This window comes from Rutidosis leptorrhynchoides, chromosome 5 (genome assembly GCF_046630445.1).
Source record: "Rutidosis leptorrhynchoides isolate AG116_Rl617_1_P2 chromosome 5, CSIRO_AGI_Rlap_v1, whole genome shotgun sequence".
NCBI classification, from domain to species: domain Eukaryota; kingdom Viridiplantae; phylum Streptophyta; class Magnoliopsida; order Asterales; family Asteraceae; genus Rutidosis; species Rutidosis leptorrhynchoides.
Genome location: NC_092337.1, coordinates 342681216 through 342697180, shown reverse-complemented (window position 1 = coordinate 342697180; position 15965 = coordinate 342681216). Strand labels below are relative to the sequence as shown.

General features: G+C 31.7%; 1 non-coding gene across 1 annotated transcript; it reads right to left on the bottom strand.

Moving 5' to 3' along the window:
• Positions 1-3834: 3834 nt before the first annotated feature.
• LOC139850818 (small nucleolar RNA R71) lies at positions 3835-3941 on the bottom strand. The gene has a single exon (XR_011760196.1). It is a non-coding gene; the product is annotated as a small nucleolar RNA R71 (small nucleolar RNA).
• Between the last annotated feature and the right edge of the window lie 12024 nt (positions 3942-15965).

The following is a 15965-nucleotide window of genomic DNA, read 5'->3' as shown; positions in this document are numbered from 1 at the left end:
TAACTCGAGCATTAGCGCATATAAAGTGTCTATGGTTATTCCAAATAATATATATAGATGACGTCGATATGATATGTGAAAACATTGTATACGTGTCTATGGTCTATCAAGATTACATAATATATGTTAGAATACATGTATAATACAATATAAGTTAGTTAAGTTATGGTTAGTATAGATGATAATGCTAAAAACGAACATATATTTCATAGCATTATCCTTCAAGAAAGACAAGATTTTAGTTGCAATTGTTCTATTAACAAGTGGTATTCATTTAATAATAAAAGGTGAAGACAAAAGACAGATTCGACGATTTGAAGACGCAAATGACCAAAAAGCTAAAAAGTACAAAGTACAATCCAAGTGGTTCAATTTATTGATGAGAAACGTCTCAAAATTACAAGAGTACGAGCCGGGAAACGCAAAGTACAAGATATTAAATCGTACAAAAGGACGTTCAAAAATTCGGAACCGGGACATGAACCAACTATCAACGCGCGACGCAACGGAGCTAAAATTACAAATTAACTATGCACACGAATATAATATAATATATAAATAATTCTATAAAATATATATATTATATTTATATATTAAAATAAAAACCGTCGGCAAACAAGAAAATAAAAGATTGTGAGCTGTCCCAGGGGGCCATGCGATCGCATGGCCTGGAAGCACAATTTCCATGCGATCGCATGGCAGCTAAATGTTGGTCAGGTCCTATAAATAGCCAACGAATTCGACGAGTAATAGACATCAAAATTTTCTTTCTTCCTCTGTAAAGAATATATATATTTATAATTTTAATTTTAATTTTAATTTAAGTTTAATAATAATTGGGTTATTGTAAGGAATGTTTTAAAGGTTTTGTAAGTTGAAACTCTGTCCGTGTAACGCTACGCTATTAATACTCATTGTAAGTTATGTTCAACCTTTTTAAATTAATGTATCGTAGCTAAGTTATTATTATGCTTATTTAAGCCGAAGTAATCGTGATGTTGGGCTAAATATTAAGATTGGGTAATTGGGCTTTGTACCATAATTGGGGTTTGGACAAAAGACCGACACTTGTGGAAATTGGACTATTAATGGGCTTTATATTTGTTTAACTGAATGATAGTTCGTTAATTTAATATAGAGATTTACAATTTGACTTATCTATAAATAACCATATACACTCGATCGGACACGATGGGGGGATATTTATAAATACTATTAATCGTTCATTTAACCGGACACGGGAATGGATTAATAGTCAATGGACTCATTAAAATAGGGGTGGATTACATACAAGGACACTTGGTGTAATTGATAATAAAGTATTAAAACCTTATTACAGTTTAAGTCCCCAATTAGTTGGAATATTTGACTTCGGGTATAAGGATAATTTGACGAGGACACTCGCACTTTATATTTATGACGGATGGACTGTTATGGACAAAAACCTTATGGACATATTGAATAATCCAGGACAAAGGACAATTAACCCATGGTAATAAATTAAAATCAACACGTCGAACATTATGATTACGGAAGTTTAAATAAGCATAATTCCTTTATTTTATATCTTATCGCATTTTTAATTATCGTACTTTTAATTATCACAATTTTATTTATCGTCATTTAATTTATCGCACTTTAATTATCGTCATTTACTTTACGCTTTAAATTAAGTTATATTTATTTTTAATATTTTACATAGGTTTTAATTGTGACTTAAGACATAAAATCGACAAACCGGTCACTAAACGGTAAAAAAAACCCCCTTTTTATAATAATAATAATACTACTTATATATATATTTATACAAATATAGTTTAAAATAAAAAAAATATAGCGTTAAACTTGGTTAGCTCCCTGTGGAACGAACCGGACTTACTAAAAACTACACTACTGTACGATTAGGTACACTGCCTATAGTGTTGTAGCAAGGTTTAGGTATATCCACTCTATAAATAAATAAATAACTTATGTAAAATTGTATCATATTTAATAGTATTTCGTAATAATTTGCTTTAACATCAAGTATTTTTGGCGCCGCTGCCGGGGAACATCTCTTAAACGCCAAAAGCGAAACGCTATAAAAAAATATAATTAAGTAATCAGGCCATAATACTGTAGCAGCCCAACAATTGGCCTGGTACCGGAAGCCATGCGACCGCATGAAATTCCTACACACAATCCATGCGATCGCATGGATTGATTTGACAGCCCAGGTACCTTAGCCGACTGAATTAGGGTTTAATTTAATTTAATTATTTTTATTATTAACCCTAATTAGGTTTTAGTTATTTAATTAGTTTTTAATTTTAAGATTTAATTTATATTTTGTAATATTGAGTTTTAATATAAATACTAATTATATAAATTAATACTTTTATAAAATATAATATAAAAAATAATATTTTTATAAAAAATTGTATTTTTATAACTTTAGTTTTATTTTTATATTTTCGTATCTTTTAAGCGTTTATTCGTAAATTGTATATTTATCATTCGTAATTAGTTTAAATTTAGTTTTTACCGTAGTTAATTTCTATTTCTAGATTCTTAGGCTTTGACGTAAAATCCATTAAGTGCTTTTTCTTTAGATTAAGATTTAGGCGCTTTAGAATTCTACGACGTTGCTTATCGCTTTAATATTTTCATAGATTTTAGTATTTTTTTAAGTTATTGCCGTTTTGGATTTAGAATTCCTTTAAGCTTTAATACCTTTAAACGTAAGTTTTAATTTTTAGTTTTTAGACTTTTAAGTTTGGACGCTGCATTTTATTTTTATTATTTTTCGACTTTTATTTTTCGACACTTATTTTTCGACCTTTTATTTTTCGACGCACTATTTTTCTTTCTTATTTCTCGACATTCTAGTTTTTAGGACATAGAGTTTTCTTTATTTTCTTTAAATTTCAACGAAAAAATTATTTTAAGTGATTAAATTGATAGACATCCAAAATTTCCTGGTTCGTAGTAATAGTTGAATTTGTTAGTGGCGAGTTGTGGGCTTCCAATTTAAAGGGTCCTGGCTACCTGCTGCATCTATTGGCTATTCGAAACGTGGGCAAAATCAGAAAAGTCTATTAATTTGATAGCTTATATAATTTTTATTTTTATAACTAATAGGATATTCTGTGAATGCACCGAGCAAAACGTTCACCACCTTTCATACGTTCACCACCTGTAACTCGATCAAGACATCTAGCCAATATTGTCGTCGTTGATTTTTCTTTAGAATCGTCATCTAGTCGACCAAGTACTCCAATTCAAATTTCCGATAATCCATTTTTTGAACCCGACCTCACAATTGAGAATCCGGAGGATATTCAGGGACAATTCAGAGATCCTGAACCACTAATCATTCCTCCTGAACCACAAATCACTCATCCAGAGATTGTCAAGGATGAAACCATTAAATCAGAATCTTCTAGTGATTCAGATTCAACAAATTCAATCATGGAAAATCTGGAACCTCTAAGTATGGAAGACCGAATGAGAGCTAAACGCACTGGCCAAGGTCATGCAATTACTCAACCAGACATTAACGCACCAGATTATGAAATCAAAGGACAAATCCTACACATGGTAACTAATCAATGCCAATTTAGTGGTGCGCCGAAGGAAGATCCAAACGAACATCTTCGAACCTTTAATAGGATCTGTACTTTATTTAAGATCAGAGAAGTTGAGGTTGAACAGATATATCTCATGTTATTTTCCTGGACATTAAAGGGAGAAGCCAAAGATTGGTTAGAATCGTTACCTGAAGGGGCGATTGATACATGGGATGTCTTAGTTGAAAAATTTCTTAAACAATTCTTTCCGGCATCTAAAGCCGTGAGACTTTAAGGAGAAATAGTTACGTTCACACAGAAGCCAAATGAAACTCTATATGAGGCGTGGACAAGATTTGAAAAATTGTTAAGAGGATGTCCTCAACATGGTTTAGACACTTATCAAATAGTACAAATATTCTACCAAGGATGCGACATTACTATACGAAAAGACATCGATATTTCAGCTGGTGGTTCCATTATGAAGAAAACCGCAACTGAAGCTTACAAAATTATTAATAACACTACTTCCCACTCACATGAGTGGCACCAAGAAAAAGACAACGTTAGATCATCTAAAGCGGCTAGAGTCGATTCTAGCCATGATTTTGATTCCATTTCCACAAAGATAGATGCTTTCGAAAGAAGAATGGAAAAGATGACTAAAGATATTCATGCTATACGAATTAGTTGTGAGCAGGTTGGAGGACCACATTTGACAAAAGATTGTCTCAGTATTGAACAGACAATGGAACAAAGAGAGAATGTTTCATACATGAACCAAAGGCCTGAAAATAATTATCAGAATAATTATCAACCGCCAAGACCAAACTACAATCAAAATCAGAATTATAATCAAAACGTTCCATACAACAACCAACAAGGTCCTAGCAATCAACAAGTATCTAATAATACTTACAATCAGCAAAGACCTATTTTTCCAATTAAACCACCACAAATCGATGATAAAAAGCCATATCTAGAAGAAATGATGTCAAAACTAGTTGAATCTCAAACTCAATTTTTCACATCTCAGAAACAAACTAATGAACAAAATGCTCAAGCATTTAGAAATCAACAAGCTTCAATCCAAAATCTGGAATAAGAAGTAAGCAACCTAGCAAGGTTGATAGGTGAAAGAAAACCGGGAAGTTTACCTAGCAATACAAATGCTAACCCCCGGAATGAAACAGCTAAAGCCATTACCACGAGAAGTGGTATTACACTTAAACCACCTGAAATGCCTGTAAATTCTGATGACTCTATCCCTACTACACATGCACCACAGCCTGAGCAAGAAAAGGAAACAGAACCGGTAGTTGAAAAGGTGAATGATGATAACACAGTTAAGGCTAAACCTTATGTTAAACCATACCAACCACCACTTCCTTACCCAAGTGAAATGAGAAAAGAAAGACTTGAAGCCGAGCAATCCAAATTCTTGGATATGTTTAAACAAATAAATGTCAATCTTCCTTTCATTGATGTGATTTCAGGAATGCCAAGATATGCTAAATTCCTGAAAGATCTAATCACAAAAAGAAAGAAAATGGAAGAACTCTCGGCTGTTACTATGAATGCTAATTGTTCTGCAGTGTTGTTGAATAAGATACCAGAAAAACTCTCAGATCCAGGAAGTTTCACAATTCCATATTTTCTGGGTAGTCTTAGTTCAATAGAAGCATTGGCAGACTTAGGTGCTAGTATAAATTTAATGCCGTATTCACTATACGCTAAACTAGACCTCGGAGAATTGAAACCAACACGAATAAGCATACAACTAGCCGATCGATCAGTAAAATATCCTAGAGGGATAATGGAGAACATGCTAGTTACAGTTGGTACTTTAGTATTTCCAGTAGATTTTGTTATTTTGGACATGGAAGAAGATTCTCGAGTTCCTCTTATATTAGGAAGACCATTCTTAAACACGGCTAAAGCAATAATAGACGTGTTCGGTAAGAAACTGACCCTAAGTATAGAGGACGAGAGTGTTACCTTTTCTGTTGATAGAGCCATGCAACAACCGCAATCTGAAGATGATACATGTTATTATATTCAAACTATAGATTCACATGCAGAATTGTTAGAAAAATTTCCAGAATTACAAGGAACAGGAGAATGTTCTTTAGGAGAAGGAACTGAACCAATTGATGAAGCTGGAATGTTAGCCGCACTCATGGCTAATGATTACGAACTAACAACCGAAGAACTTCAAATGTTAAAAGAGGAAGACAGACATCGATACAAATCATCGATAGAAGAACAACAGACATTAGAGTTAAAGCTACTTCCAAACCATTTGGAATACACTTATTTACATGGTGAATCTGAATTACCTGTAATAATATCGTCTTCTCTTACTGAAAATGAAAAATCTCAAATCATTTCTGTGCTAAAAGCTCATAAACCAGCTATTGTATGGAAGATTCATGACATTAAAGGCATAAGTCCTTCGTATTGCACACATAAAATCCTTACGGAAGAAGGCCATAAAACCTATGTGCAACGCCAATGAAGACTAAATCATAATATGCAAGATGTTGTTAAGAAAGAAATTATTAAACTGCTAGATGCAGGTTTAATTTATCCAATCTCTGATAGTCCATGGGTAAGCCCAGTTCAATGCGTACCTAAGAAGGGTGGCAAGACTGTCATCACAAATGAAAAAATGAGCTTATTTCTACTAGGACTGTAACAGGATGGCGTGTTTGTATTGATTATAGAAAATTAAATGACGCCACCAGAAAAGATCACTTTCCCTTACCTTTCATTGATCAAATGTTAGAAAGGTTAGCTGGAAACAGTTACTATTGTTTTCTTGACGGTTTTTTCGGATACTTTCAAATTCCAATAGCACCCGAGGACCAAGAGAAAACCACCTTCACGTGCCCTTATGGTACTTTTGCTTACAAACGCATATCATTTGGACTTTGCAATGCCCCTGCAACCTTTCAAAGGTGCATGATGGCGATTTTTCACGACATGATAGATGAATGCATGGAAGTTTTCATGGTTGACTTTTTAGTCTTCGGTGATACTTTTGAAACATGTCTAGTTAATGTTGAACGAATGCTTATTAGATGCGAGCAATCAAATCTAGTTCTTAATTGGGAGAAATGCCATTTCATGGTTAGAGAAGGCATCGTTCTTGGTCATAAAATTTCAAAGGAAGGAATTGAAGTGGATAGAGCTAAAGTAGATGTAATTGCTAAACTTCCACATCCCACCAATGTTAGAGGAGTTAGGAGTTTTCTAGGGCATGCCGGTTTTTACCGACGTTTCATAAAAGATTTTTCTAAAATTGCCACTCCTATGAATAAACTCCTAGAAAAGGATGCTCCATTCATCTTTTCAGATGAATGCATTAAATCTTTTAATATTCTTAAAGAAAAACTCACTAATGCTCCGATCATGATAACTCCAAATTGGAATTTACCATTTGAACTTATGTGCGATGCAAGTGATTTTGCACTGGGAGCCGTTTTAGGACAAAGGATTGAAAAACGATTTCAACCTATTTATTATGCTAGTAAGACGTTACAAGTAGCACAAATGAATTACACAACTACTGAAAAAGAACTCCTTACTATTGTCTTTGCTTTTGATAAATTTCGTTCATATCTCGTTCTAGGAAAAACGGTGGTCTATACTGACCATTCTGCTCTTAGATACCTATTTTCAAAACAAGATGCTAAACCACGATTAATACGTTGGATCTTACTCTTACAAGAGTTTGATATTGAAATCCGAGACAAAAAGGGAGCAGAAAATCTCGCCGCTGATCATCTTTCTCGTCTTGAAAATCCTGAATTAGAAGTGCTAAATGAATCGACTATACAAGATAACTTTCCTGATGAATATCTATTGAAGATCGATTATAATGAAATTCCATGGTTTGCAGACTATGCAAACTATTTAGTATGTGGATTCCTTGAAAAAGGGTTGTCGTACCAAAAACGAAAGAAATTCTTTAGTGATATAAAACACTATTTTTGGGAAGATCCACATTTGTTTAAAAGTTATCCCGATGGAATAATACGCCGATGCGTATTCGGAGATGAAGCTAGTTAAATCTTAAACCATTGACACACAGGACCAACAGGAGGGCATTATGGGCCTCAACTCACAGCAAGAAAAGTCTACGACGCTGGATTCTATTGGCCTACAATTTTCAAAGACGCACACATTCTTTGTAAATCCTGTGATGCTTGTCAAAGGGCTGGAAAAATAAGTCAACGTGATGAAATGCCATAAAATGTCATTCAAGTATGTGAAGTATTTGACGTTTGGGGTATTGACTTTATGGGTCCATTTCCAAAATATCATAATAATCTCTACATTCTTAAAACGATGCACGAGCTCTCCCAACTAACGATGCACGAGTTGTAGTCAACTTTCTTAAAACGTCTTTTTGCTAGGTTCGGAACACCGAAAGCTTTAATAAGTGATCGGGGTACTCATTTTTGTAATAATCAACTTGAGAAAGTTCTCAAAAGATATGGAGTAACTCATAAAATCTCAACCGCTTATCATCCACAAACAAGTGGACAAGTTGAAAATACCAACAGAGCATTAAACGTATTCTAGAGAAAACCGTAGGATAAAATCCGAAGGAATGGTCCATGAAATTGGAGGATGCACTCTGGGCTTTTAGAACAGCCAACAAAACTCCAATTGGAACCACACCTTTTAGACTCGTTTACGGAAAAGCATGTCACCTTCCAGTAGAAATTGAGCACAAAGCATTTTGGGCTTTGAAGACATGTAATCTTGATTTGCATGAAGCCGGCCGTCTACGATTAAGTCAATTAAACGAATTAGAAGAGTTAAGACATGAAGCATATGAAAATTCATTAATCTATAAAGAAAGAATGAAGAAATGGCATGATAAAAGAATCAGAAGTTCAAAAGAATTTAAAGAAGGAGACAGAGTTCTTCTTTTCAATTCATGATTCAAGCTATTTCCTGAAAAATTGAAATCAAGATGGTCTGGACCATTCATAGTCAAAAGAGTTTTCCCATATGGAACAGTAGAATTAATAAATTCAAATGGGATTGAATTTAAGGTTAATGGTCACAAAGTTAAACATTACATAGATAATCCAATGGAAGATGAAAATGAAGTTAATCACAATTTCGACACCACAGCTAACTAACTGTGGGAAGATTCGAATCTTTTTAGGGTAATATGTATTTCTATTAGAGTTAGATATTCTATTTTCATGTAGTTTTCGAGAATGGAATCCGAACGGTCTTTCCCTAGCAGACCCTAAAGAACTAGTCTTCTCCCTTCATTCTGAATATTTATTTCTTTTAGGTGTTACTAAACGTAATAATAACATCTTTCTGAGTGAACTGGTATCCTTCATAAGAGGCAAAATGGAAAAAGTTAGGAAAGAACTCAGGAAAGATCATCATAAGACACATTTTGGTAAAGGAAAATCAAAATCCGCAACAAAAAGAAGAGCACGGCACCTTGAAAGATGTCATAAATGCGGAAAATGGTCACACGAAGGTAAATGTTCGAACAATCAAACATATTCAAATACCGAATTTGTTACTCTATGCAGAGAAGGACCGTTCATATGTTTAGAAGAAAAGTTATTAAAGAATCGGGGTTACGCTTATGTAGCTATGGAAAACCAAATCACACGACTCTTCTATGAGTCAGCTAAAGCAGGTCTGTAAAAATTCTATCTTACAGGTAAGTATGTACAGTTTTATGTTTTTTTTATTGCTTTTAACCTTTTGATAATAAACGCTGAATCGTTCACTATAAAGTATTAAATTGATATTCAATAAAATTAGGTATGCGAAACCGAAATTATTGATATCATACAAAAATTTATTACAACACTGCGAAATTTACCGTTTATTCTTAAGGTATAAATATCTTTAATCAACCAATCCAAAATATTTCAAAAATTCGTCAAGAGTAAAACTAGGTAAAATAGCCAAAATTACTTTACCCAAAAGAGGGACGTATATTTTTGTTAATATTTGATTGATTAAAGTGGGATAAAAGACCAAAAAGATTTTTAATTTTAATTTTTACCTTATTTTTAAATTAATATTGTAAATTTTTAAAATCAATATATTTAAGTTTGTAAATATTTTAAAAACTAATATTTTTAATATAAGTTAGTAAAATTAATGTATAAAAATATTAATGATATTAATATGAGTTTTTAATTTTACGCATTTCAAATTTAAGTTTGGTGTGAATTTAAAAACAAAATTTACTTTATTTCATTAAGTTAAAAATATGATTTCTAAAATTCGTCGTGAGTTGAAGACTAGGTCGTTGAACCGAAATTGCTTAACCCAAGGGCTGGACGAGAAGTTTTATTATCATTATTTTTAATCTTATTGATTTAAAGTATGCCAAAAATATTAAAAAAAAAATCCAAAAAACTTAGCTTTTAAAACAACTCTTTAAAAAGACAAATTTTTAAAATTTTGTCGAGAGGCGAACTAGGACAAAGATCCGAAACGCCCTCATTCTAAAAGAAAACAAATTTTTAAAAAATTAATTAATTGTTTTATAAGTAAAAGGTTTTATAAAAAAAAATACCTGGACCCCATGCGATCGCATGGGGTTTGAACTGTCAAGCCATGCGATCGCATGGTAAGGAAAATCTGGACAGAATTAAAAGTTCCAGTTGACTGGTTCTGTTCTACACAACACACACACACACAAACATACGCAAATACTCTCAAAACACTCTCTAAAATCTTCATTTTTTTCACCAAATTCAACCAAATTTCGTTCTACAATCCGCTATAAACATATCTTTTCTCAGATGGGGAAGCAGAAAGGTAAAAATTTCACCCCTAAACTCATAAATTTCCTACTTTTTGTGATAATTTTAATTAATTGCAATAATTTGATTTTGTTAATTTCTAGTGTAATTAGAGTTAAATTGTTAGTATATTATGCATGTAAAACCTAGATTGATGCTATTTAACATGATTTGAAGCCAAAAACTTCAAAATTTTTAAAAATCTAGGGTTTGTGTTCTTGAGCAATTTGGGGCTTTTTGATATAAATAGGTTATGGCCGATTTTTGTCATGAATTATTGCTTAATTAAGTAGTGTAACATGTTTAGGTAGCTAAATGATCCAAACATTTATCCTAAACATGATTTTTGAGAATTAAAGTTGACTTTTTAAGTCTAAAATTCATGAACTTGATTAATTTGATATAAATGTCATTTGAAACTTGTTTAATTGCTAGTAATGATTATTTTAGCATGTTATTTGAGATAAAAGCTTATGAACTTTGTAAACATTTTCATATATGCTTATTTGAAAAATTGTAAAATTGATAAAAATATGAAAATGAGTATAAGTTTAATATGAATTAAACATGTTATTGTAATTGTTTTAATTTGTTATTTTGCTAACACTAATGCATACTTGTATGCACAAATTTACGGACGGCGCATCATCGTCTAGGCAACCTGATCCGGAACCACAGCCAGAGATGCAATATCACGAACCGGAATACCAACCTGAACAACAACAACATTATGATCAACACGTGCCATACTATGAGCCGGAGCCACAATTTTTATTGCCTACGTAGTATTTCCCATTCACCATATAATAGAACACCCAACAATTCATGAAGAACAGTTGCATCCCAATTTAAAGATTGATAGAAGTTGGAGAGATTACCCGACGTACCAAAGTAACAAATTTAAGCTTTGGACCAAAAATGTAGAAGTACCAAGGGTAATAGATTGGGTGCCTTTGGAAAGGGTCCACCTAGCTAACCCATTTAGGCAGCATCTAATCCAAAGGCATGGTAGCTCTTTTTTTACTGATTGGGAACGTTTATTTACCAATCGTAGGCCTGTATATAAAGAGTGGTGTGTTGAGCTAATGAGTACTATAGCTTTTAATAAAGATGTAGATAGGTTAGATGAAAAGAGTTTTCTTAGATTTTTACTTGGCCGTAGGATGTACATAATGTCCATGCTAGACATGGCCAGGGCTTTACAGATTTACACTCCCGCTGAATTACTATCACCTGATTGTACAAATTTGATTTATCATGGTGAGCGGGTAGATAAAAATTTTGACGCTTGATAGTGCTACAAATGAACATATATTTAGGCACAATATCCTTCTAATATGTAAAGCTTTTAGTTGTAATTGTTCTATTTTTATGTAATATTCGTTTAAATAAATAAGTGCGAAGACAAAAGAAGAAAACGACGATTTTAAGACGCAAATGACCAAAAAGCTCAAATGTACAAGATATAATTCAAGTGGTTCAATTTAATGATGAGAAACGTCTAAAAATTACAAGAGTGCAAGCCGCGGAACGCAAAGTACAAGATATCTACGCGTACGAAAAGACGTTCGAAAATCCGAAACTGGGACATAAATCGAGCATCAACGCTCGAGTCATCGGACCAAAAATTACAAGTCTACTATGCACAAGAATATAATATAATATATATATAATTATATAAAATTATATATATTATATTATATATTATTATATAACGTCGACAAGCAAGACAACAAAATAATGTGTGTTGTCCCAGCTGGCCATGCCATTGCATGGCCTGGAAGCACAAATCTCATGCGATCGCATGGCCCTCAAGATCAGTTCACCTCTATAAAAACCATCGAATTCTGCTTGATGTACACACCATTTTTCATTTTTTTTTATTCTCTTTAAACATAATATATAATATATATTTATATTATATAATTTTAATTTAAGTTAATTTTAATAATAAAGTTATGGTTTAGTTGGGTTATTGTAAGAAATGTTTTACGGGTTTTAAAGTCGAAACTTTGTCCGTGTAACGCTACTCGATTAATCACCACTGTAAGCTATGTTCTTCCTTTTTCAATTAATGTCTCGTAACTAAGTTATTATTATGCTTATTTGAGCCAAACTAATCATGATGTTAGACTAAAAATTAAGATTGGGTTATTGAATTTTGTACCATAATTAAGGTTTGGACAAAAGACCGACACTTGTGGACATTGAACTATTGACTATTAATAGATAGGGGGTATTGTCTAATCGAATGACAAGTCATTAGAACCTGTCAAACCTATCTTCAAATTAGTTAATCTAATAATTATTAAAATGATTATGTATGTCCTATTTAGTGACGTTTATACGACATCTTTTATGATTATTTAATTAATTATTCGGGTTAGGTAATTGATTATTCATTCTGATCAAGTGGGTAAATTAATATTCATATCTCATTAAAACAGGGGTGGATTACATACAAGGATAATTGGTGTAATTGTTAACAAAGTATTAAAACCTTGGATTACACGCAGTCGATAACCTGGTGTAATTATTAACAAAGTATTAAAACCTTGTTACAGTTCGAATCCCTAATTAGTTGGAATATTTGACTTTGGGAATAAGGTTAATTTGACGAGTATTTTATAATTATGACCGATGGACTATTATGGACAAAAACCAGATAGGTATCAAATAAACCAGGACAAAGGACAATTAACCCGGGTAACAATTAATTAAAATTAAAACGTCAAACATCATGATTACGGAAGTTTAAATAAGCATAATACTTTTATTTCATATTTCATTGTACCTTTATTTATTGTCATTTTAATTACTGCAATTTACTTTATCGTAATTTAAATTCTGTCATTTAAATTATCGTCATTTATCTTTACGCTTAAAATATAAAATCGACAAACCGGTCATTAAACGGTAAAAACCCCCTTTTATAATAATACTACTTATATATATATATATATATATATATATATATATATATATATATATATATATATATATATATATACAAATATAGTTTTAAAAAAATATAGCGTTAAACTCAGCTAGCTCCCTGTGGAACGAACCGGACTTACTAAAAACTACACTAATCTACGATTAGGCACACTGCCTATAAGTGTTGTGGCACGGTTTAAGTATATCCCATCTATATAAATAAATAAAACTTGTGTAAATTGTATCGTATTTCGTAATAAAAATAATAGTATTTCGTATACACCTCTGCGCACATCAACGCTAACGCCATCTGGAGGCGTATGTCAAATTTTAATGTGTTTACGCGGGGAGTAAGACACTCCTATTTAGATATTAATAAAGTCGAGCTTTGTATAATACATAGATTCTTAGCAAACTCGATTACACAAAGAGGTAACAACAAGGAGAAAATGACCTTACACGATTTATTTTACCTTAAGTGCATTCAAAACTCTAGAAGCTTTGTTAATTACCCCTACTGTGTTGGTTTTTATCTGTCCAAAATGGTGGAAGGTATACAGGAAGGGGAAATAATAGGAGGAGGTATTTTTGTTATTCTCATTGGAGAGTATTTAGGTGTAGATAGGGATCAAGGGGGTCCGATGATGGTAAGTAGGGAACAGGACGAGACTTTAGGATTGCAAGTCTATCAAGGTGCAAAGGTATTGACTAGGAGACGCAATCAGGCAGTACAATATCAGGGCCGCCATCCACAGGTAGAGAGGGGTTCGGATGAGGAAATGGAGGAAGCGAATGACATTAGGGATGTCATTAGGGATAGTGCTACTAACGTTTTCCAGCGTATAGATGAGGTAGAAATGACTAATGAGGATAGGCATCGTCGGTATGAGTAGTGGCAAGCCGCGAATGAGTATGAGACTTCCCGGCGATGCCAACACGATAGCTGGCAAGTTCATCAGCACCAAATCATGAGCCAGCTATCATATCAGGTACCAAATAACTACATCCCGACTCGGCCTGCTTACTATCCACCCATCAGCCCGACATGCGACCACCCTTTGACCTGTACGACCCCAATTAAGCATACCAGAACACCTATCACCAACCATGGAACCCGAATGACGATATGAACTGGAACCTCTATCCAAATCAATAGTGTCCCATTGGTGATGTCTTCTCTTTTATTATTTTTTTTATATCTATTTTAACATTTTGATACTTTAATGTAATGTTTAATATTTTTATTGTTTTGTACTAATATTTCATTTTTGTAATTTGAAAGTGGGATATTAAGTCCCATTTCAAATTACCATGCATGTTTATATTTATATTGTATGTATTTTATCTCATGTACACAACAGGGTAAAACAGCGCATTTTCAAAGACTGGCATTAAGTTCAGCAAAAGCTATTAATTTTGACGACAAAATGAAAAACAAGTGTGATGTAACAACAGACGGAATGAACAAATGATGTGCACCATTTATCATTCAACATAAACAACAATATGTTTCGAAACTTTGGTAAAATTTAATCATTTTTCTACGCTAATCACCCTCAATAATTACTGTTACTGATTTCTTGCAAATGAGGGCATTGCAAGATCTTAAGTGTGGTAAGGGATTAAATTCTTTCGGTTTTAAAATTTTTTGACTTATACACTTGGTTACCATTAAAAATACTAGTAACGCAGTAGTTGTATTAGAATCTAGTGCTCTCTGATAATAAAGAACAGCCCTAGTCTTATATACTGACTAGCCAATTCTAGTAAAAATTTTCAAAATTTTCAACCAAATGAACTCAAAATCATGTTTATACATATTTATGAACGATAAAACTAGGTGTTATGTAACAACCCTCACTTTTCAACTTTCGATTTTACTAAAATACCTAGAGTTGTTATATACGAATAAATTTAACGTTGACCGAATAAACGTACGCTTAAAATAAATAATATAATTATAAATATTATAAATAAGGTTATGTTATAACATAATTACATCAATGAATATATATAATATTTATATTACTTTTGTTATTTAGTTAATAGAATATATAATTAACTAAATAATAAATAATATTATAACATTTATAAAAATAATAAAAACTATAAAGTAATAATCATAAATTTTAATTTTAATAATAAAAATTGAATATAATAATAATTTTTATATAAAATTCGTATTTAATAATTAAACAAATATAGAAATAAAATGTTAAATGTTCTTAAAAATGTATTAAATGATTTTTTTTAGAATTTTATAAAAAAAAAATCAAAACTATATCTACTTTTAATAAATAAATACAAAAATACAAACCACTTTTTCTTATTTTAACTTTTAAGATTTTCTTTTATTAAAAATACAAACTACTTTTTTCTTATTTTAACTTTTAAGATTTACTTTTAATAAAAATATAAACTACTTTTTCTTATTTTAACTTTTAAGATTTACTTTTAATAAAAATACAAACTACTTTTTCTTATTTTAACTTTTAAGATTTACTTTTAATAAAAATACAAACTACTTTTTCTTATTTTAACTTTTAAGATTTACTTTTAATAAAAATACAAACTACTTTTTCTTATTTTAACTTTTAAGAATTACTTTTAATAAAAATACAAACTACTTTTATTATCTTAAGATTTAATATATATTTTTCTTTTTATTTCTTTT